At 39.4% G+C, this 25,275-nt stretch overlaps 1 long non-coding RNA gene across 9 annotated transcripts in view; it reads right to left on the reverse strand.

Annotated features, from left to right (window-relative positions):
* Nucleotides 1–25,275, reverse strand: part of Mir670hg — a 104,468-nt gene that overhangs the window by 32,492 nt on the left and 46,701 nt on the right. For 3 of the 9 annotated variants that reach the window (XR_001783418.2, XR_003953878.1, XR_003953879.1), the window contains exon 5: nt 7,857–7,967. The exons of 4 other annotated variants lie outside the window; for them this stretch is intronic. This is a non-coding gene — a long non-coding RNA (MIR670 host gene (non-protein coding)). Of the gene's footprint in view, nt 1–7,609; nt 7,771–7,856; nt 7,968–8,567; nt 9,016–25,275 lie in introns of those variants that run through there. 2 more of the 9 variants (XR_001783420.2, XR_001783421.2) reach the window with 2 other exon arrangements.

The raw sequence follows: 25,275 nt of genomic DNA on the forward strand, positions 1-25,275 counted from the left end.
AAAAAAAAAAGATAAGAGTTGGGCGTTGCCGAGCAAGACTGACAACAAAGTCAACAGGGATGCTTAAATTAACTGTTTTATTCTGAGTGGGTCATAAATAGAAGCTCTTCAGCAAAGTGGGAAAGAGCCCTAAAAACAAGACACAGGAAGCCAATAGAAAATAGAAAATGAAGAATTTTTTTTATAAGGGGAAAGTAAGTTTCATAAAGATATAGATAAATTTCTCTAGTAATTAAAATAGTAATTACTTAGTGATATTTATTTTATTTGGTATGATATAAAGCATGCTAAGCTATATATAACTTTAAATTTCTTGTGTATATTTTATTAAAAAATCACAAAGTCAAAAATTTTAAAACAACTATTGAGAGTTAAAAAAATCAAATTGCTACCTATATTAAAAGTAAAAAAAAAATTTCCAATGCATTTGAAATATTTCTAAAAGTAATATTAAGACATAAAAGAGTCATACTACTATTCAAAATCAAAACTTTAAAAAGATTTATTTACAGTAATGAAAAATTTAAAGCTCAGCATTAGACAGGAATTCTTCAATCGGGGTCTAGAGAAAATATCATTTTAAATACTTAAAGATCTATTTCATGAGAAACTACAAGTTTCAGCTTTCACTTATAAATACCATACTACTTAAAGAGATCAAAGGACAGATTTTATTATTATTATTATTAGGGAGTTTTTGAAAGTTAATTAAAAATTACATGGCCATTGATCTAACATCATCTTTTACAGAATATTTTTAATATCTGGTGAATGCCTAATACTAAGCTGTAATAAAACAGCAAACTTCCATTTTAATATCTATCTATTGTGCTTTTAAATAAAGTACCACAATCATATTTTTTGCTAAACCAAGTTACTTTTATTTTTAACTCAAACATTTTTTTTTGCATCTAAAGTGGTCATGTTTTAAAATATTTATTCTTAATGTATTTTATTGTATAAAAGTTCAAAATTTATTTTCTTAGATGTAGTTTGCTGTTGTTATTAGTATATATATTTTTTTTAATTAAAGGAAACCTGAGGAGAGTACCTCACAAGGTAGGTAACAAATCCGGGAGACAGTGGGACTCATTGCTAACACCGCCTTAATGTTAGCCTAGCACTGTGTGTATCCTCAGTATGTTCACTAACACTGCTTTAATGTCAGCATAGTATTGTGTATATTATCAGTGTGAAAGCAGTCATCATGCCTTTTGGTATCAGCTTGTCTGGGTGACGTTCTGGCAACACACAGGGCTCTGCTGCTTGTACATGCCTAACAGTCGGATGCTTGAGAACATCAGGTAGAGCTGACTCATAGCACTTTGTGTCTCCTTCTAAAACCAAGCTGACCCCCCTTCACTCTCAAATTAGGGAGATTAATTAAGTAAAGCAAACGCACCTACTTATGGATTGGGAGATTTTAAAACTGTATTAAAATGCCCTTTGGTTTGTTTCTCTCTGTAATACTTTCTCCTTCTCATCTAATAATCTCTCTTTCTCTTTTAACCAACTCCTTAGGATGTATAACATTTATTCTATATAAAATAAATAATTAGTTTAGTAGAATATGATCATGAACTAGTTTAATTACATTTTGAATCAAAATTGTACCTGTTTCACTCGAATCTAGGACTTGACAAAATGGAAAGTTCTTAGAGAATGTGATTGTTTTTCTTTGAAAGTATTATTTAAGATGCTATAGGATTAAGATAAATTTTAACAATTCCTTTTCTTAAAATCATTGTTTTAGAGCAACAAAACAAAACAAAACAAAACCCACATGACTGTGCTACTTGGTTTCTGTATTCTCCCATTCCTGACTCATTTATTTATATGGAAAAATAAAGATGCAGTATTTTTTAATATAAATTTTCAAAGCAACAAATTAGTGTGTGACAAAGCCTCAGTCTGTAGTTGGGATCTAGGATTTAGAAACAAATTCATAAATAGAAGTTTCATATTCCGAGGAAGAGATAAGGAAGTCTGAGGAATCAAAGAGCAAATCACCTAAGTGGCTGGTATTGAAAGTAAAATTTTTGCTATCTGCATTATAAATCTGAAAGGAGCTTAACTAATATGATTGAAAATTGTAATGTTTACTGAAGATTGCTGTTAGATTTTAGAAAATGCTCTTAAGTACTATTTCTACTTCCCCTCTGTCTTGCAAAAAGATTCAAATGTACAATTTTAAAATTCAATTTTTTTTAATTTTAAAGAAAATCTTAAATAACAAATCCCCTGTTACTATTTTTCCCTTTCATGGAAATAAAATTTTAACTAATGAAATTAACCTTTCTTTTAATACTGCAAATTCAGGTATTTGATCAAATATCAAGAATTTAAATTGTTCTCAGAATAAGAGTTTTCAAATGTTTAAATAGTTGTATTCCTAAATAAAAATATCAAGAAATTAAAAATTTTCCACTTTAGAATTGAGAAATTGTCAATAGTTTATTGAGAGAGAAATACAATTGCTTTCTTTAAAAAAGGCATCACAGGATAAATGTTAAAATATTTTCTTTTTTCTTTTTTTCTTTTTCTTTTTTAAAAACATTTTTGTGAATTACAGACCGAGATCTGTAATCAAATGGCCTTCATCAAAATACTCCAAGTTTGTAACAATTTAAGCTGTATAATCTGCAGGATAACACAATCATCATAAAATTTTGTCCTGTCTCCTTTTTAAAAAAATTTTAAAAGTTCATATAAACATAACAAAATATGTTATATGCTTACAATATGTAATTTTTAAAAATTTAAACATATCTGCTTTTTTCTGAACTATAAATCAATTATATTTGATAATAAAAGCTTTTATTTCAGCTTATTCTAGAATTGCTTAGTTTTGCACTAATTCTTAAAAGACAATGAGAACACTCATGTTTTTCGACTTTATCTGTTTTTAATGTATTAAACTGTAAGTATTTTTTCACAGGAAAATTAGCTTAACACCTAGCATTAAGGCAGACTGTTGCCACTGCCTTAGATCAAGTTTAAGGCATGTAAGGATGCCATTGTAAAAAAAAAATTTTAATATTACAAAATTGTAAGGAATGTTTTGAAAAATTAAATGTGCAGAGAGTTTAATTTTTGGTCTTATTTTTAGTTTTTATGTCAGTGTAAATCCATAAAGTTTCAGATTTTCAGGATGAGGTAATAGCATGTCATGTCTGATATTTAAGACAATGTTTTAATAGCTTTGTTTGTAAAAAAAAAAAAAAATTGTCCTTCCAATTTTGTACCTGAAGCTTCCTTTAAAGCAATATTACAATGAATATGATTCTGTTGAATGTATCCCACCAGTCTACATTAAACTACAGTCCAGCTAAATACTGAGTCTCCTTGATAAATTCCTGCAAGTAGTCATGTTCTAAATGCTACACTTCTAATTTCCCAATAGGACATAGGACAGGTTTCCGCAGTAATAATTTCTATGATGAATGCCTTTTAAATTTTGCTGAAATGTTAATATCTGGTCTATTTAATGGACCATAAATCTACCTGACTTTGCCTTGAAGTTTGCAATCCAGTTTAATCTGATGTGACTATTTACTTTAAAAAATTAAAAAGTGTATATCATAATGTTTTTAAAATAATGGGTTTTCAAAAAGATCTTCAAAAGGTCCTCTAGCTTGAGCTCAGAATTGATGTAATTACTTCTGAATTTGAGAACTTTATAACTTTGTAGCTTGACTGTTATTTTGATATTTGTCAGCAGCTACCCTACTGTGAGCTAGATAAGCAGGGAATAATTCCTTCCTTTGTTTAAACTGTTGGATTTATAGAAATATAGGCACACATGATCTGCAACACAGCCCATCATATCCAGTATACAGGCAGCTAAATGGGTCTTTTTTCTTGTTGGTTAAGTCTTGTCATCTCATCTGAAAAAGAAAAATGCTTAGAAGGTTAGTCTTCAGAGGGGGAAAAAAAAAAAAAACAAAATGGGAAGGAGGGAAGTAGCCACTACCAACACACCTACCTATGCCTTTCCAGAACAACTTCATATTTTTTAAAGATTGATTTTTTTCAACTTTTTTTAAAAATTATACACATTTCATGGAGGTTAAATGAAGAAGGAAAAGAAAATAAAGAAGAGGAAGAGAAAGTGGAGAAGGAGAAAGAGAAAGAGGAGGAAGAGGAAGAAATTTTCACAAAAGTTTTCCCTGGCTCAAATCTTCTGATTGTCTTCAAAATTGCAGCAAAGTGCACTTATCTAGGGAATTGGTCAGTGGAGACAAACAATCCAGATAATTCTGACTCCCCAGATCTTTTTTTTTTTTAACTGAGATTTCCCCCTTTGAATTATCCAAATAATTGCTTCCCCTCTTCAGTTCAATTTGCGTGTCTAGACAGATAACTAGACTGAACCAGGCTTGGGAGTCCGGGGTTCTCTAAACTGCAGGATTCTGAATTGTCATTCTTGCTGTTTCCCACTGACATCCTCACGGTGCATCCAGGAGTCTTGGAACCTCGTGGGGTTTTAGACAGTTACAATCCAGAGGTGCAGGCACAAGGGGTAAGCTTACCAGGGTTTGATGTTCTCTCTTTCTGAAGTCCATTACAGATCTTCCTAATTAGGTAATCACATACAAGAAAATGCAAGATATTGTCCCCTTCTCCCTCAGTATTCATGAACACACACACACACACACACACACACACACACACACACACACACACACACACACATTTTAACCTCCATCTTACAAAAAACAAAAACCAAAACAACAGGAAACCTCTGTTTTGTTAAAGACAATGCTAACTCTTTCAAAGTAGTTATTTTTTTCCAAAAGAAACTAGACATAGGAATGGTTAAATTTGTTAGATGTAAGATTTGTTCAATGATATAAATCTTAAAAATTTAATGACAATTTCACAAGACAAATCTATCTCTATCTATCTATCTATCTATCTATCTATCTATCTATCTACCTATCATCTATCTATCTATGGTGTGTGTGTGTGTGTGTGTGTGTGTGTCTGGTATATGTAGTCTACCTTCTTTAAAAATTGTGTCATTTGAGAAATATAAACGAAAGAATACCGTAAAGCTTTTATTAGCAATTCTCCCAAACGCTGGTGGGTAAACTAGAGAGGTTGAGACATGATTGATTTAGTGTCTCTGACATCCACTGCTTCGGCAGTTACTGTTGGTTATCTTCATAAGAAAAGACTTGCATGGACCCCTTCACTTTCAGCCATTTAAATGAACTATATTCATCATTCTTCCAGATGAAAATCTATAAAGTATTTTAGCCACCTGATTAAAATTTTAAAAACCAGTTGAACTTTATAAATCAGCTGGACTTAACGTATTACTTGATTAACATTATTTTTCTTCTTATTGATACATTGTTGTTGTTGTTATTGTTGAGGGCCATGCAGCGATTACTGGGAAACGTACTCTTTTGCATCACAAAAGGACCTTGTTCACCATTAATCAAATTGAACAAACAAAAGGAAAAGAAGGCTCAAAAGATTTTTGTTTTTAAACCATGGAGAACTATAGACTCTGTTCCAGTGCTGACGTACTCATGACTGCCTCTTCTTCAGCCATTGGTTAGGGCTCACCTGGAAGCATTCTGATAACACCCCACAAAAAACAAATAAGAAGCAAACTAAAACCAAGACAAAAAAAACAGGATGGAGGCATTATTTTCTTCATCTCTCCTGATGATCCTCAGACATTCCTTTCTTCTGAAAGTGTTTTTTTTTTTTTTACAGTGGCTCGCAACCTTCTTAATGCTGAAGTCCTTTAATACAGTTCCCCATGTTGTGGTGACCCCCAACCATACAATTATTCCATTGCTACTTCATAACTGTAATTTTGCTTCTGTCACGAATCATAATGTAAATATCTCATATACAAGATATCTGATATGCAACCCCCAAAGATGACGTAGCCCATAGGGAAGAACCACGGGTGTATGACCACATAAATCTAGGGGAAGGAGGCTGAGCTTGTGAATCCTTGTCTTAAAAACTCCAAACTGTATCCATTGGTTGTAATTACTCTCTTTATGTAAATCCTGTCATGGTACTGTCACCTTTCCTAATGACACCTCTTCCATTTCTCTTCAAAGCAATTCTCAATCCTCTGCCTTGTACAAAGAATGTGAGATGCCAGCTCCAGACTGTGAAGTCCCTTGACAGGCTAGGGACTGCCACAGGGCTCTGAGAGGAGCTATGCTGTCCCCATTCCTCTCCAAGTCTTGAGGAGCACATTCAGCCTGCCCAGTGTCCTCGACAGACAGAGCCCGTTGGTGCAGCTTTAGGGAAAGCCATTTCATAATATTTAGGGTTCAACCCCTCTCCCACTTTTGGACAAAGGAGAAAGTCTGGAGAGTCAGCTTCCTACTGGCCCTGTAATTCAACCAAACCTGCAGCTTGTTCTCTTGAGGTGGGTCTCACCTAGCACAACTGAGGAGAGTGGAGCCAGTTCTGTGGGGCTCCATTTTCGATTTCATTCTTTTCAATTGTGGTGGAAGTTTATGACTCTGAAAGACTTTTTTCCCCCCTCCATTTTTTTCTACTGAGCTATTCTGAATGACCACAGTCCCTTTACTCTGGATCTAGTGTTTACGTACGCATTTGTCTATGCAACAACCCTCAGGGTTCTGTGGACTCCCTGAGGCCACTGAGAGGAGGAGGGTAGGAATGATGACTTCATCCGCCAACTCCTCCTCCTCCTCCTCCTCCTCCTCCTCCTCCTCCTCCTCCTCCTCCTCCTCCTCCTCCAGACTCCCCTCTGACACAGGAGAATTGCGAACAAGTCCCAGTGGCAAGAGAACCTTGCTGAGAGCAGGCTATTTCACAGCAATTTAAGGGGCTCACTTCACTTGGCTACCAGTCCAGGAAAGGAAATTTTAGCTTTGTGCCTCTAACCCTGGAATTGGATGCAACTTCTAAGACAGGTCTATGGCACTCAAAGGCCTCTTACTGTTTTTTTTTTTTTTTCCTCTGTTTGTTTTAAATATAAGCCTATAAAATTTGAGCACAGTATTTCTAATATTCCACGGCTCATGGTCAAGAAAATACATTAGGAAGTTGTAAGTTGCTTTACTAGATCTGATCAGCTCTGGTTCACAGGCGTCTCAGAGTCCTTTTCTCCTATCTTGCCCTGGGTTTCATTTTTGTTTTTGTTTTTGTTTGTCCCATTCTTCATTGTAACAACTAGAACACTGGGCAGCTGTATATGACGTTGGCACCTTACAAATAACGTCTCCTTCGACCACCAGAGTGCCCACCCATGTGCCAATTATGATGCTATTATTAGCTGCACTTCAGACTGAAGAACTAAAATGAGTCTGAGGAGAATCTGAATCTCTTCTACTTTCTAACTGTGGGTCCTTGAAGGAGTATCAAAGGCTTTGGCAGTCTCAGTGTCTTCATCTGTGATACGGGCTTGGCAAGGTTCACTCCATGGGATCATTGTGAAGAATGAGTATCATGTTTGGTGTGTAATATTCAGAGAGACGGCAAGTGAATTATAGATATGTTGAGAAGCCTGCTGTCTTCCAGCTGGGACCACGTTTGCTGACTTCAGAGTGAAGGATGAGCCACCCCTTCCCCTCCCCCCCCACCCCACCCCTGCTCAGTGGGATTGGCCTGTTTGTCAGGTAGCTGCTTGAAAGTGTGACTCAGCATAATGTCCAGCTCCCTTCATCCTGGTCAAACGTAAGCACACGGTTCTTTTTTAACAAGTAGACTTCACAACCTTCCAGAGGTGCCTTCCTGAAAGTCAGTGAACAACTGGGCCGGGTCCTGTTATGAGCAAAACCAGCACAGCAGGTAAATGAAGGCAAATGTCTAACCCACTACCACCTTCAGCAACCGCTCAGTGTCCTTACAGGAAGTTTCCAAGCGGCCAGTGCGACAGAGGGGAGAGTCTTGAGGTCTCTACATCAACGCCTCAGCCTATCTTTATGATCGGCATTCTTAGCAGGGATGGACCAGCAATCCTGTTGGTTTAAACAAAAAATGTTGTAGGCTCGAATCTCATGCAAGGGTTCAGGAACCCTCAACATTGTCCGTAAGTCATGTCCATACACCCTCTGTTCCTAAAGCTTGTAAGTGAGATTTACCCTAACTCGACAGCTCCTTGGCTCTTCTGCTGAGAGTCTCCCCTTGAGTCCTAAGTGGGGTTGCTCTCGGAAGTGAAGTCCCTTCTTGCCTCCCCACGGCTTTGTTCCCTCTGTGCCTTCTGAGTCACTTCGGTTTAATTTATTTACCCTTTGGCTACACTCAATGCACATTGACTTACTGACGTTGGTTCGGAGTATGTCATAATCAGACAAGAAAACGATGGGTCTCTATTTTTAGCCTTGGAGCTGATGGGACTGAAGCTCAGAATTTGTTTTCTGAGGCCCTTGAGGCCTACATCATGAAGCTTTTGGATGACTTCTAGCCCTGGGCTCCTCAGGACCTGATGCGAATGGCTCCTGATTTCAAGCTTAACGTCGACCACATGGAACTTTGCCAGCAGCTTGCTGGAGGGAGGGAGGGAGGGACTTGTTTTGTTTTTATATAAGATAAAAGGGGGGAAAAAAAGCCCAGCCCACACTCCAGGACCCTTCAGGAGTTGAGTGTAACTACTGTGGGTGACTCTGAAAAGAACAGCCATCTGCAAATTAATTATATATAGTTAGGTATATATGATTAGTATATAGTGCACCGTGTTTTCATGTAAGGAAATGTCAGCCAGAAGTAATCTTTAATTTATATTGAGTAGAAGGTTATTTCTTGTGTGTGTGTTGGGTTTCGGTTTTTGATTTTTTGCATAAGTGGTCACACACAATTTAAAAGTCTTCACTAAACAACCAAACAGCATCAGAGGTCTTCTTCAAACACCACCAGAAAATAATTCTAACCCAGGGTCTCTGAGGAAGGCTCATAGTTCTCATGTAGAAAAAGTATGAACAAACATATACAACTTAAAATCAAGTTTGGTGTTATTAGTCTTAGAGGAATTTATGCAGCTCTTTAGATTCCTTCTTCAGCAGAAGATTCCTTTCAAAAAGAAAAGAAAAATAATTATACATAGTCATTACAGAACTGTAATTGATGTGAGGGAAAAGACGCTGTTCTTCTGAAACAGGCTTAGGTACGGCTCTCTAAGTCTGGGTCTCTCAGTTGATAGGATGCTGTGTTTCCAAACACAAACTCAGCCTATTTTGTTGATAACTCCCTAACCCTGAATCTTGCAGGTAGAGGAAGGAGCCCACAGTGACCTCGCCTGTCTATGCAGACATGAGATTTTAGGACCTGGGAGGGTTTCTGTGGGGTATAGGCACTCCGGCAAGGGCCAGGTCCCATCATCTCTTCTGACCCCTTCCACTGCCGTCTGCCTGCTGTGTGCTAGGTGACTCAGGGGCTCAGTTTTTGGCACATACGAACTCTCTTCTCTGATTTTCAAAGGCAGTTTAGTCAAACAGCCACTGAGTTGAGTAGTTCATGACTCAGAAAACAACTGTGTGGTGGCCAAAGAGAAACGATATTGCTGAAATAATAGCCAGCAATCTGCTAGCTCCTTCCTTCCTGCAGGCTCAGAGATCATCCAAGAGCAATCTCAACTATCAGATCTAGAAGGGGAAACAAAAATGCTGTAGAGAACAAGTGCTTGTGATCTGGATCCATATCTACCATCCTAGTCTTTCTCACCTCTCCAATGGCAGAAGGAAAATGAGGTCAAACATTTCCGGATGTGAATTAATTAGGAAAACGGTTCTATTCAAACAACATAGTACATTTCAAAACTGTCATATGGGTCACAGCACAGTCCTCTGGTTTACTCAGATGTCCAAATGAGAAGATACTCATTGAAAGTCTCCCAAAGTGACTCAGCAACTTTCTTCCATACTTGAAGGTCACCTGACCATCAAAGGAGAACATTGGTGGCTACAACTAATGGAATGGAAGAGGCTATAAGAGGCCCGTGGGGGAGAGGGAAATGTGTGGACCAACAGAATTCCTGTCTCATCAAGTGACCATGCATTTCACCCATGTCCAAATCCTAGGAAGTTTTTTTTTTTTTTTTCAGATCCCGTAGACCATCATGTAATTCAAGGAAATGAAACGCCAGACAATGTCAATATTATCATCTAATATGAAGGCTGTATAGCTATTTAAAATGCATTTTTTCAGACCACTCAGAATTAACTCCCAATTCCTACCTGAGTCATGAACCTTAACAGAGCTATGTTGTGTCTACCTCTATCTCAGTTTAGAATCTGTAAATTGTAACCAAGTTGCAACCACAATTTATTCTGTGATGATGAAGTTAGTTAACATGAGAGCTGCTGGGTATAGTGGTGCATGCTTCTCATTCCAACCCTCCACCCTCCGTAGGCTGAGGCAGTCAGGTCCCAAGATCAAAGCCAGCCTGGGCTACATAGAGAAACGTTACCTCAACAAATGGAAAGATTTTTTAACTATGGGAGTGTACTGGCTAGTTTTGTGTCAATTTGACACAGGCTGGAGTTATCACAGAGAAAGGAGCTTCAGTTAGGGAAATGCCTCCACGAGATCCAGCTATAAGGCATTTTCTCAATTAGTGATCAAGGGGGGAGGTCCCCTTGTGGGTGGTGCCATCTCTGGGCTGGTAGTCTTGGTTCTATTAGAGAGCAGGCTGAGCAAGCCAGGGAAGCAAGCCAGTAAAGAACATCCCTCCACGGCCTCTGCATCAGCTCCTGCTTCCTGACCTGCTTGAGTTCTAGTCCTGACATCCTTTAGTGATGAACAGCAATGTGGAAGTGTAAGCTGAATAAACTCTTTCCTCCCCAATTTGCTTCTTGGTCATGATGTTTGTGCAGGAATAGAAACCCTGACTAAGACAGGGAGCTACATTAAAATTTATTTAAAATGTAGCAAATTGCTAATCACTTTTCTAAGTTTCTAAAATGATGTTAGTGCTGGGCATTCTTTTTAAGAAATGAAAGTTTTCTAGTACATCTTTCCTGGTTTGGTCCTTATTTGATCTCAAGTTCTGAAGTAGAAGTTACAGGAAGTTGTGTGATGTCCAACATAGGTGCTTGAATTCGAACTCCAGTCTCTACAAAGGCAGCAAGCCCTCTCAACCCTGGAGGAACTCCTGCAGCCTCTGTTCTCCCACTTTCCCCCTTTTCTCTTTCACACAATTTTATGAAAGTACATGGCCACGCTTCAGAAGAAACATTAATACAGAGTTGGCTGGGGAGCAGGGTGGGGTTGGGGGGGAGGGTATAGGGGACTTTTGGGATAGCATTTGAAATGTAAATGAAGAAAATATCTAATAAAATTTTTTTTTAAAAAAGACAGAGTTGGTTAAAAAAAAAAACAAACTGAATCAACATAGAACCTTAGTATTGGCCCTCACATTCATATGCTTTTCGAGACATCACATTTCTTGAGGATAAAGCTGCAGGTACCAAAATTAGTGACAAACTGCTAACCACAAGTCATTTGGTTCTACTAACTAATGCCTTCCACTGTTAGCCATGATGAAGTAACTCCAGATTAATCCTGATAAAAGCAAATATGAACCCAAAGCAGAACTTTTCATGGTTTAAATATAGTTTAGAAAATAAAATCTATGAGACAAGAAAGAGACACCAGTTGGAGGCTCTTCTGGACTGGTGCGGGAACGGGCCAAAGAGAGAACAATGATCTCACTGAGTCATGAGATACAAACAGGAGTGCGGGTGGTTGAGGTGTTAGAATCTGTGCAATAGGTTCTGAAAAGGAGAATATGTCTAGAGAAGTACACAGAAAAGTCTGCTTGGCTGGGGCAGTGTCAGTGCTCCTGTCTTACATATGCAAGAATCTAGATTCCTTCCAACATTGATTTTTTTTCCCTTGAATTTTCAGCTGAACACTGAACTATAGACACACAGAGGGAGACAGTAAGTCCTGGCAGAGATAAAAATCAAATCAAAACAAACAAACAAATGCAACTAAATAGAGTGATTGGGGGGGCAGAAAATATGGGGGATTCCCGCACGTAGAACAAAGTCTTATCATTGTACATATTGGGTATGGAACTACAACTTAATAAAGGTATGGATTTTAAGAGTAAAACTGTTCCATTTCCAGACCAAGAATTTCTCTACATCACGTCTCCATAGTTTTAAGAACAAGCCTTCAAAGGACAGAGCTACTAATTAGTGGGTAGGGCAGAACATAACGCCCTCCAGAGTAATGCAATGTGAAATCCAAACTGCTCCACATATGGGAAAACCTCGAGAGACCTGTGAAGAGACAGAAAAATGTGACCCACAAACAAAGGGGGAAAACAGTCCAAAGAAACAGATGCAGATGTAATGCAGATGCTGGAATTAGCTTTCAAAGACTCTAAAGCTTGTCAGTTCATGTGCTGCCATAAGTACCCCCCGGTTGTACCAGCACTTGGGATATCAAAGGCAGTAGGGTTGTGACTTAGAGGCCAGCCTGGATCACATAGCAGGAGTCCACTCAAAAAAAGAAAAAGAAAAACTATAAAATACAAAAAAAAAACACACAAACAAAAAAAAAAAGTCAAGAACGAAAGCCAACCCAGACACCCTAAGAATCCCAATGCTGAAACAGAATGCATTTGAAAGTGACCAGAATTTTAAATAGGACCAGATGGAAATTCTAAAAGTGAAAACAGTTATCTATAAAATTTAAAATGCACTGAACTGGCTTACCGGTGGTTTGGACACTGCAGAGGAAGCCTAGACAGTAAAACAATGGGCATGTGGAAAGAAATATGGATATATCCCAGAAAGCTGGGGAACAATAGGAAGATTTAAGATAGGTATAAGTGAGGCCCCAGAAAGAAAGAATAGGAAGACTGAATCAGAAAAAGCAAAAACCAAAACCAAACAAACAAACAAACAAACACCCTGAGTACCCAGTGACCATCTCCCTTCAGTAATTGATAGAAAAATCTCAAACTTTAGATTCAAACTCTGCAAATGCATAGACAAAAAGTCACGACAAAAACCACACCTAGACACACTGGAAACACACTTCTGAAACTCTAGAAGAAAAGTCATTAAAATGTAAGCACACAGAAAGGAAATGAAAAATAGGAATACTGATGACTAGTAGTTGAAGACAATGGAAGTCAGAGGACAATGGAACAGTATCATCTGCGGAACAAGAAGAGAAACCTGCCAATGGAGACTCTGTGTCCAGTGAAAACCCAACTCAAACAACACAAATTAAAGCCTTTTTGCCTGAGAGAGGGTGCCGAGTGGGCCTCCAAGTGATGCATAACCAGCAGATTTCACAGTAAGAAATGATGAAGGAAGCTAGTCCTCTGGGCTGAAGGAAAATGACACATATGGAACAAAGAACATCCCATAAAGACATGGGCCTTCTGCAAAGTATTTATGCAAGAATGTGGTTTATAATGTATGCATAAATAAAACATATGAAAATGTTATACTAGGAATATACATTATAGATGACATGAGAGGAACTGAGCCTGGTAGTACAAGCCTGTAATCTGAGCTACTTGGGAGGCTGAGGCAGGAGGATCTGCATTCAACACATCTCAGGGTTAGAGGATGAGTTTAAAGATAGCCTGACCACCTTAGTGAGACACTGCCACAAAATAAAAGAGAAGAGGGCTACAGACAGGCCATCTGTCTAGCATGTATAAGGCTCTGTGTTCAATTTCTATTTCAACAAAATGCATGGGAGGTGATTGTAAGTTAGGAATGCAAAAAAAAAAATGTCTAGTAGGTCTACCACGGAGAATAAAGATGATGTATGTACTACCGGTACAGCCTGGTACTTCTTCACAGCAGCATACAGTGTATTCCAGGCTGTCCTAGAGTTCCAGGTTCCCTCCCTCAGCCTCCTGAAAGCTGTGGTTCTAAGTGTGCACCAGTACCTGAGTCTTTCAGGTGATATTGTCCTAGCTTCCATTCATCCTCCACCCATTCTCTGTCAAAGAAAGGTTTTGAAATGCTAGCCAGAGCTTAGCCTGCTCTTTCCTCAACACCTTCTAGTGGCTTCTTGAGCTTGGAATTAACCCCAACTGCTTAAGAATGAGAAAGACCCCACCTGGCTCATTTCCTGACTGCTTTCTGGACTTCCTTACCCTGGCCTGGCCACTGCCCTTCAGACATGTGACTTCCAGTTCTGTGTTTGGCCTCCTTGTTCGTCACGACCCTCGCAGCCCTGGAGAAGACAGGCTTCTTTGCTCAATCTCAGCATATGCGTCCACCCTGAGAGGCTTCTATTGACCACATACTCTACTCTGCTCTTTAACATTTTTTTCCACACGAGCCCTTCTCTTCCTTTCCATTCTCAACGCCATCTGTATTTTCATCTGTGGTAACTGCCTCCTTTGCTGGACTCTACCTCTCTGGCCCGCAGCCATTCCCTTTGTCTAGATAAGTGTGCACTGTACCTCAGACATTCAACATAGCTCTGTTGAATGGACCAATGTGTTCCATCTACTCAAATTACATATCTTGCTTAAGTTGGCACTGACCTGCCTGGCTTCTGCGTCAACCCCAATCAAACCCAGATATTCCCACAGATTCACTCAACCTCATAATTAAGTAAGTCCACTTATATTATGCACATACATTTATTAAACATCACCTTCTCTGCAGGGATAGAGAATAAGATTCCTACTTAACAAGGTTCCCAAAATAGATGAAGACAGACCACAATATTGTAGTAATAATTATGATAACTATTGTAGCCATCTAATTATTAACATGTTTGTTAATCTAACTGCAATGTAATAATTGTTGTTATCAAAAGACATAAAACTTCAAAACTGTGTTAAAGCTTTTAAAGTTCTTTCCTATGAATTATATTTGATATCAAGAGACTAGTAATCTTTTTCTGATAGTATTTTCAGCTAGAAAAAAAATAAAGTGGCAATAGAGTCTGACATAGTGGAATGAATACAAGGTTTGGAATTTCCTGGAAAACCTACACTTATCATCTTAATTGATGATAATAATAAGTAAATGATGATGATGATGACAACGACAACGATGACATTGATGATGAATGTGGTAGCACATATCTATAACTTCATCATTCATTAGAGGACCAGGAGTTCAAGTTCATCCTTGGCCTGGAATACATGAGACCTTGTCTCAAAAACTCAAACTATTAATATTAGTAACAATAACTATGATTGCTAAGAGTTTATCATGGCCCAAGAAAAAATAAGGTGTCCCATATAGTTAATTCTGTGTAATTCTGAGTCACTATATAATGACACACCTGGGGAGGTACTATGACTTAAGCCTGAAATTCTCATCTCTGAAAGGGCAGGCATTTCCACGGTAGTTGTCAGAACTTAGGGTAATAGCCAATGTGAGGTGAGCATCTGGGGAACTTAAAGCATTCTTTCTGGTCTTTGGTCTTTGCCCCATCAGGTACTGTAGAGGAGACAGCAGCTGCTTCCTCCTGACCAGAGCTGTTCCACGTGCTGAGAAGACCTATCTCTTCCATAAGCTAGAAGCAAGCTAGCTCTTCCCATACACAGCCCTGGGAGTCTGCAGGTCAGAATCAAAACAAGACAAGTAAAATGATCTCAATACGGCCAACCATAAGCTTCATATAGTAAACTATTACCTGTAAATCATATCAATTGAATGAATTAAATACTGTCATTGAGATGCTGGTCTTTGCCAAAACCCGTGTGCCCACCTGGATTTGGGATATTCTTTTCATGTAATCTGGAAGAATGGATACAATTTGCCTTGGTGTAACTGCCCATAGCTGATAAGTATTTGCAAAGCACACGGAGGACACAGATATCTGGGCTCCATGTCCACATTTGTTAAGGAGTTTTACTTTGTAGCACTTTGTTGCAGGAAATGATGGATATTTCTAAAAAATGACTTCAGGGATGGAGAGATGGCTCAGCGGTTGAGAGCACTGACTGCTCTTCCAGAGGTCATAAGTTTAAATCCCAGCAACCACATGGTGGCTCCCAACCATCCATAATGAGAAACAAATAAAAACAAAACAAAATAAACAGCAACAACAACAAAAACTATGGACCGGAGCAAGCGGGGGCAGGAGTGAGCAGGTCTGGAGCAAGAGGGAGAAGGGAAGGGGAAAATAAGTGACTTTAAAAGTAGTTGCATTCTCTATCACTGACAATATCTGAGGGGTCTGGGGACTCTCTTAGATACCAGGAAGAAAATAGGCTGGATCCACGATATACTGTCTATCAGGCTGTCTTTGTGCAAATAACTACAAACCAAATACACTGAGTTTTGGGAAGGACCAAATTCAAAGTCCTAGAACACCAAATGTCCCTAATAAATTTCCAAGAAAATGTGCTCACTGTGAGCCAGGTGGCAGTTTCTGAAGTTCTTTATGCCACAGAAGGAAAAGCACCATGTCCCTTTACACACTCACAGTATTCCCCAGATGTCATTCACAGACCAAGACCAAGTTAACACATAATCTGTGTGTTCACACAGGCCCACCGACACATCCCACTGCTGGACCCAGCAGTGGAAATCCAATACCACATTACGGGTGGCCTCAGCTTAAAGACATTCAAGAACAAAACTTTCCCCTGGACAAAGATGGCGGTATTATTACATCAGTTTCCTCCTAGGAGGAAACCGGGGTGCAGATCAATTAGCTAAGTGTCTGTCAGAATTTGAACCCATCTTTGTGTTCCTCCAGGCTTTCTTACAGCTTGTAGCTTCATAGCGTCCAAATAAGACTTCCTACAATAAGGAACTGAATCCTTTTTGCCTGTCCTCTCTGAACCTCTCCCTCATCACCACCTGCCTTTAATAACAATGATAATCAGTCACCACTTTTGTGACAAACATGACATCAAATTCTGGGAATGTGTAGAGTGTAATGCACCCTTGGTTCCGAAGATCACATGGTGTGCCAAGGAACACAGTTTCATGCTGGGTCTCTGTGACACTAAATATTTTTTAAAATATCTTTATATCTGAGTCATTGTATCTAAACAGTAACAAAACCACCCAAGCAGCTAAGGGGGTGGGGGGAGTGGCAGTGGCGGTGAGACACTGAGAGAAAAATCCTTTAGGAAAGGGATGAGAACTGCATTTCAATTTTTCTCTTTAGGAACATAAAGGACGCTTGGACCCCAGTTTACCCCTCACTCCCAGCAGAAGGAAACAGGTACAAAGATGAACTGGCAGGCTGGGGATACAGCTCAGTGGTACAAGTCCTGCAGAGCATCCTCAGCACCAAAACAAAAGGATAGGCCATAGAGTAACAGTCCTCAGCCTGTGGGTCACAATCACAGGGAAACGGGAACTGAGTCACCACTCCGCAGCAAAATTATGGAGTAGCAACAAAAATAGATTCATGGTCGGTGGTTCCTAAGACCATTGGAGATATGTGTCTCCTGATGGTTGCAATGCACAGGTTGAAACTGCTGCCCTAAAGCACCCCACTTTCATATTTACTACCGTAGATCTTCTTTTTCTTGCTGCCACTAATAATTCCAGTTCTGAGTATAGCTCACGTTTTCTGCTGAGGATTCTGCTGGGATTTTGAGGATGGAAATTGCATAGCCATCTTGTTCTTCCCAAAGTTCCAGAGAGGAGGAAGTCGCTTGCTGTCGAGGCTGGCTGGTCTGGGGTTAGAATGGGTGCCCACTTGCTGAGGTGGGGATCTACTCCCTGATCCTCAGGGCAGGCTCTGCAGGAGACTAAACATACACTTCACTGTAGTTATCACAGCTTACGTGGCTCAAGGTTTCTAAAGTCCTCAAATGCCTGGCTTCTCTGTAATCTCAACTTGGAAGTTCTAACCCTCAGAGGATTCCTACAAGGAAGAAAGCTGAGATACTGTCATCCCTACTTTACTGATAAGGAAACTAAATCCCAAAGAAGTTGTATGATTTTTCCCAATGTCACACAGCATAGAGGAGAGACAGAGTCTTGGTGGATTTTTTTTTTTCACCTCAACCCACTACTCCGGTGGCTCCTACACTGAGCTTGGACCAGGCAAAGGGAAGAATCCAGAGCTGCTCCTAGAGAAGCAGCAAGATCCCACACAGCTGGCTGTTTTGTTAACTGGAGCAAGCCCACTTACCCAGCATCCCTCCTGGTGTGCTTTAACTCTTTTAACTGATTTAGAGATGCTTTCCAAAAAGTACCATTTGGAACAACTTTTCTGAAAAGCAATTTGGCATTAATTTAGCCTAGGAAATAATTATGGATGCTCATTAGGAGTTAACTACAGTGTTCTTCTCGTTGTCTTACGTACAACAGCCAAAAAACCTTTTTGGTTTTAAGTTGAAAGTCTTCCAAGACTATGGAATGGTGAAATCTACCAGGATGCATGCACACACTGGCATCAGTGGCCATTCAAAATCATGTCCCAAGAGGCTGAGGATGTAGCTGAGCTGTGGAACGAATGCCTGAGTGTGTAAGGCCCTGCCTCCATCCCCAGCATCCAGAAAGAGCTGCAACGATAGGCACATACATGCTGAAGGATTGCTCTTGGTCTGTAAGAGGAAAAATGAGTGTGTGAGTCTGCTGTGTAAAAAGCAAACCAAACTGTACACAGATGTACACACCAAGATGCTATTTCTCTATGAAGGAATTGTGGGTATTTTAAAAAATAAGTGTATTTTCTAATTTTTTAAAAAATAAAGTATCGGGCTGGTGAGATGGCTCAGTGGGTAAGAGCACCCGACTGTTCTTCCGAAGGTCTGAAGTTCAAATCCCAGCAACCACATGGTGGCTCACAACCATCTGTAACAAGATCTGACGCCCTCTTCTGGAGTGTCTGAAGACAGCTACAGTGTACTTACATATAATAAATAAATAAATCTTTGAAAAAAAAAAATAAAGTATTGTTTCTTAAATCAAGGGAAGGTTTTATTTTTACTTTACATGTTTGCTAATTTATTGTTTTGCTTTTTTAAGACAGGGTCATAAGACAGTGCCCCAGGCCAGCTTCCAACTCAATGTGTAATGAGCATGACCTGGATTTCTGATCTTCCTGTCTCCACCTCTGAGACGCTGGGATTGCAAGCATGTATGCTAGGCAAGCACTCTGCCAACTGAATCACAATCCTATCCCTTTAAAAAAATTCAGTTTGTATGTTTAATTTAGTGTGTGTGTGTATGTGTGTGTGAGTATATAGTGTGTGTGTGTGTGTGTGTGTGTGTGTGTGCTCGCTCATGCTTGTGCACACACAGCATGTGAATGGAGGTCAGAAGATAACTTGTGGGAGATAGTTCTCTCCCTCTACCTTATGGGTCGTGGGAATTGAACTCAGGTTATCAGACCTGAAGGCAAGCAAACTTGCCCACTGAGCCACCTTGATGGCCCCGATTTTTCCTTTTACATATATATATATATATATATACATACACATATACACACACACATATATATATATCACTCTGTAAAGAAAGGCCATTTCCTCTTCCTGACAGCCTTGGCTATTAGCATGACCAGACAAGAGCCACTCTCCAAGGATGCATTGCCACATGTAGAGTTTGTTCCCACCACATTCTACTCTTCTACCACTGCTCCCTCTGAACTCTGCAATTAAAGTAATAGGGGAAGATAATAGCGCAGAGTCTGAATGAGAACCCGAGGGGCTTGCATGTGAGTAAAGAGTGCACGCTCTTCTGAACCAACTCCAGCACTGATTTCCTCTTGGAGACTTTTCTGGTTTAATTTATGCTTCTCAGGCCTTTTATACCAGGTGGTTCTAACAATATTTACACACACACACATACACAAACACACACAAATGCATACTATACACACTGTTCACATACTATACACTATACACATTCTTACCACACATACACTACATACATACATACATACATACATACATACACATACATATGCACATCACATACATATACATACACATATATACCATAATATACACCTATACACAATACATAAACCATACAGTGCACATACAGGACACACATAACTCACACATATTCTATGCACATAGACATACTACACACACACTACATACATGCACACATATACGTATATCCTACACACATAAACACACTGCACATACATACACTATGCACTTACACACACATATACCACACATACACTGCCACATGTACACACATACATACCACATATACATATACACACTTATCAACACCACCTTTCCTTTTGATTTCCTCTATGATCCATGTGGTCAGACATTCACAAAAGGGAGAAGACAGTTTAGGAATGTGATGGTATTCCACTGAGGACGTATCTGTGATGATGCATAGACCCCAGTGCAACACTACCTTATGTAATACATGCCATGCATTAAACCACCTTGCCCTGTCTGACCTAAGCACTCTCTAATATGAATTCACATAACACCCCACCAACCATCTGAAATAGGCTTTACTGCAGTTGTTCTCTTACAGGTTCAGGAAATGGGGTCTGGAGAAGGTAAATATCTTGCCCAGCAGAGTCTGAAACTATTCTCATGAACTCCCCGGGTGAGGCTTGGAAGGCTTGGGCTTTCAGGCTGCCCTGTTATCTTAGATGCATGTGACTCCCAAAAGGAGACACAGGCCAGGATGGGCATTAACTGACTGGCCTCCCCCTTTAGAAGGATCTGGTGATCCAACTCTCTTCCACAAAGAACATGGCTATCATCATTTGCCTAAAGGGCCAACGGGAGCATGGAGAGTTCTCCAGGGTTAGTGCTTTGTGGCGAGGGGAGCAAATCTGTATTTGACTCCTGTTTTGTATTTCTTCTTTACAGTGACCTCACGTATACTTCAAGCATCAGGTTCTTTAAGTTCCAAGTGGAGACAGTGACAACTGAGCTTGCCATGGGAGGTAAATTCCCCAATGCTTGAGAAGGTGTCTTATGAAACCCTAATGAACCGCACAGGCAAGAAGGATGATTGTTGGGGGAAAGCCTCCCGATACGTCGGGGCAACAATCGAGCGCTGATTGCTGCTACTGCCACAAACGGGCAGACTCAGCCATGTCCATGACTGCAACTCAAATCACAGCAGAGGTGTGTTGCTTTAGGAGTGTTGTTCCCAGCATCAGACTCCATAGGGTGAGCTGAATTGTCTATAGCAACCTTCAAAGCCCTTGGACTACAGCAAAACAAACCATGCTCGCAGTGTGACAACAATGGATACAGCCAAACAAGAAGAACTTTAATATATAGACCAAGTTGATTAACTACTACAACTTTCTCGAAAGCTCTCTACATGAGGATATTGAAAAACAGAACAGGTGTTTCTGGCTGTGAATATTTCTGGGCTTTTGTCTGGTCACAGAGAGAGGTTAATGATCTTGAAGGGTATTATTAAAGCTCGAATGTTGAGTGTTCCTTCATAGGTTCCCAAAGCGGGGTCACTGTAGGCTGTAGGCCTTTGGGTTTAGAGACTTCCTGAGGTCACTGAGGGCCACTCTTTTGAAGGGGACTGTGGAGCCTGGCCTCATCCCCTTCTATTTCCTGGACAAAGGGCTATCAGTTTGCCATGCTGCCATCTGGCACACCCACCAGAGGCTCAAACAATGGGTCTACTCAGTCTTGACTAGACCTTCCAAAATTGTGAGCTCAATGAATATTTTAGAAGTTAATTGCCTCAGGTACTTTAATATAATGATGAAAATAATGTATTTCTCCTTATGTCTTTCTAGAATGTTCTGGCAATGTAGTTCACCGTTTAGAGGCTTAGTACTTCCAGTTACTCCCCTTTGGAGACTCTGGACTTCTTGGCCGTTAAATAAGTTGTACTTATGGCCATTACGAATAATTTCACTGTTGTCCTTTCAAGCATAGAAGGTCCAAAGGAGACTTGTCCATTTGAACATACTTCCTAATCTAGGAACAATGGCTCTCAGTTTCCAAAGGAAAGCCCATGATCACTACCTATTATAGCAAATATCTTATGTTTATGTAGGGCTTTATGTCATCCACTATTCTCTACCCCAGTCAGCTTCAGAATACTCATGATAGGAATTGGCTACTATTAAGGTCTATATTTTTAGAAGATGAAACTGTTTAGCAGTTGTCTGAAGACAACATAACTTATTGGTAACTAGAACTCTACTTCTATCCCATGGACCACCTAAGACAGAACTAGTGTAAAAAGGATTAAGGGATCCCAGGTCCCTGCTCGAAAGGCTACTTACTTCCTCTTCTCCAAAGAACCTAGGTATTTACCTCTAAACTAGACTGCTTTCCTGTTACAAGACGCTCTGCCCATGCCAACCACATAAAAACAGGTTCTGTGTTCCTCGCCCTAGCTGGATTTTTTACACACAGCAGCTCCTAACGGCAAACCTTGACATTTTCTTGAAATATCGCCCTCAGACAGACGACTTAACTCTAGGAAACTCAAAGGAATTAGCAACCTGCTGTGGTTACAGAAAGACAGTTGTTAGCTGACTTGTTGTAGAGAAAAATATCAAGTCATATCACTGTAAAAGTGCACTGTAACCATTATTAGAAAAGTTCTCAATTTTAAGCATTTCAAAAATCACATTTTACGAGGCAGGCAGAAGATCACGTAACTATATTCCAAATGAGGAAGTTGAAATTCCTCTTGCAGTGTGAGTTGGTATGAACCCTGGGGTCCAAGGAGCTTGTGGAATCATTACATCAGACCTCGTTAGAACAATTCTGCATTCAGTGTCAGTAATAGATGATGATGGAAACCTTGGCTCTAACTAGTTTTCCAATTTTATGTTTCAATTTTGACACCATTATTGTGTTAACAATGGTAGCTGCCTTCAAAATTACTTTGGGAGGCCTTAAAAAAAAGAGAACATTAAAAATCACAAAAACAAGCTAAAGCACACATTTTTCAGATAGGGTGACATCAACAAAATAGCAAAATTCCAACAATACTTACTAAATAAAATGGGCCTTTACCCATATAAACCCATTAAATCCATTAAAGGTATTTTCACAATGTCCTCCTTTATGCAATGAAGAATACCTAGCTTAAATGAGACTTATTTGTTCACGTGTATTCTGAGCATCACAAAATGAACCATTGTCAGGCAAAATAAGTGTCTGCCTAAGTATAATAAACTATTGATAATTTGAAAGAAGAGAAATAAGAAATTATTCAATATTCAGGATTATAGTTTATTTTAAATGAATTCATAGTTATTTTTCATGTACAATACCTATAAGATATGGTATATGTGGTAATTAATAAAATGAAACCAGTAGTTGAAATGTTACAATTCAAAATAAGGTCATGTTATATAATAATGAATTTTAAATACAGAGGTTTCATATACTTTAAATATTTCTCAAACAGCATAATAATTTTCAAATGCTAGCCACAAAATTATAAAGTTAAAATACATCAGTAGTATGTCCTTGTTTCTATTAAAAGGTTATATCAACATCATTAAAAGGTAAATTTGGATTGAATTCTCGTACAAGTTTATCACTGTGCTAAAAATAAGTGCAGAAAAATATATTGAGCTTTTTTTAAAAAAAGAATATTTGTATTAGAATGAGATAGTAGGATAAAGTTTTATGAAAACTTTTCCTATTTTTAATAATTTATTTATTCTTATTTTATGTGCATTGGTGTTAAGCCTGCATGTATGTCTGTGGGAGGGTATTGGATCCCCAGGAACTGGAGTTGCAGACAGTTGTGAGCACGCTGGCAATTGAACCCGGGTCCTCTGGAAGAGCAGTCAGTGCTCTTAATCTCTGAGCCATCTCTGCAGCCCAGAAGACTTTTTCCTGGTTTTTACATGTGTGTGATTATGTACATGTGAGTGATCATGTTTATGTGTGTGTGGGAGTGTACGTGGGTAGGTGTGAAGGCAGGAGTCAGCCTCAGGTTCTTCCTCAGATGTTGTCATCTCTCTCTATTGATTGATTGATCTATTGATTAAGACCTCTCACAGGAGCCCCACTCCTGTGTTAGACTAGGCTGACCCTAGAGAGCCACCCATCTCTGCCTCTCCAGCTCAGGTATTATGAACATCCACCCCACACCCAGCTCTTTATATGGGTCTGAGGATTGAACTCACACCCTCATACTTCCCTTACTGACTGAACTACCTCCTCGGGCCTAAGTCACGTCTAAGTTTTATATAAGTGTAATATATAATAGTTGGGGTGCAAATTGCTTCTAATTCCAAAAAAAAAGCAAAAATCTCAACGAGCAAAAATGAAGTAGGTGTGGTGGTGCACACCTTTAATGTTTGCACTTGGGAGGGAGAGTTGGGTGGATTTCTGAGTTCGAGGCCAGCCTGGTCTCCAGAGTGAGTTCCAAGACAGCCAGGAGAAACACACACACAAAAAAAACCTCAATGAACCCCAACCAACCAACCAACCAACCAACCAACCAACCAACCCTGACAGCAAACAAACAACAAACAAGACCAAAACAAAAGTAGGCATGTATTTTCATTTATTTCATTTACCCTTTCCCCCTCAATGCTGGGGTTTGAACCCACAGCCTGATTTATATGTTTGGCAAGTGCTCTAATCTATAACTCAAGCTTTTTAAGGCTAATTTCAAAATATAAATGATCATTTCAAAACCACTTTCATAACTAACTTGTGCAATCTCCTTCCTCTAGCTGGCCAGCTTGTGTGTGCACCTCAGAAACCCTATTACACATGTGTCTTCCTGTCATGCGTACCTCGGAAGACCCATTTTACACACATGTCTTCTTTTGCACCACTTCTGCTCAGAAGTGCTTTTCTCTGTCAAATTAACACAACAACAATAACGACAACTGGAGCTTCCTAATAGAGCAAAATGTTTTGGGAACTGTATATAAACAATAAAACTTACAACCTAAGGGATTTTTATCTAAATTTTAAAATTAACCTTAAAAATTAATGTGTTTGTGTAGTAACACTATTCATTCAAAACAACTGTCATAGGCTCATGGCTGTAATCCTAACCCCTGAGAGGCCGAAGCAGGAGAGTTGCAAGTTTGAGGCCAGCTACAAGGTGACATTCTGTTTAAAACAACAAAACCGCACAAATGCAAAACCCACCTTCGCAAACCCATCAACCAAAGTCAGCAGCAAACCTTAGAAAGTTAGGTCAGGGATCTCCCCTAAGGATAAGCCTGCTTCCACACCACCACAAAGTCTTTCCTACCGTCTTCTGGTATCCTGGAAAAACCCCCACCCCTGACCCCAGCTGATTTAATTCAAATGACTAATGAATTTTCAGTTTCTGTCAGATGTGAGTATAACAAGGTCACACAAAAGTTAGAATGGGAGGAAACAGGCTGAATGGCCTGGTCAAGAATTAGCCACAGGGAAGCTGGAGTGGTAGTTCAGTGGTAGAGAACTTGCCTGGAATGCATATGACC

The sequence above is a fragment of the Mus musculus genome, chromosome 2 (assembly GCF_000001635.26).
Source record: "Mus musculus strain C57BL/6J chromosome 2, GRCm38.p6 C57BL/6J".
NCBI lineage: Eukaryota > Metazoa > Chordata > Mammalia > Rodentia > Muridae > Mus > Mus musculus.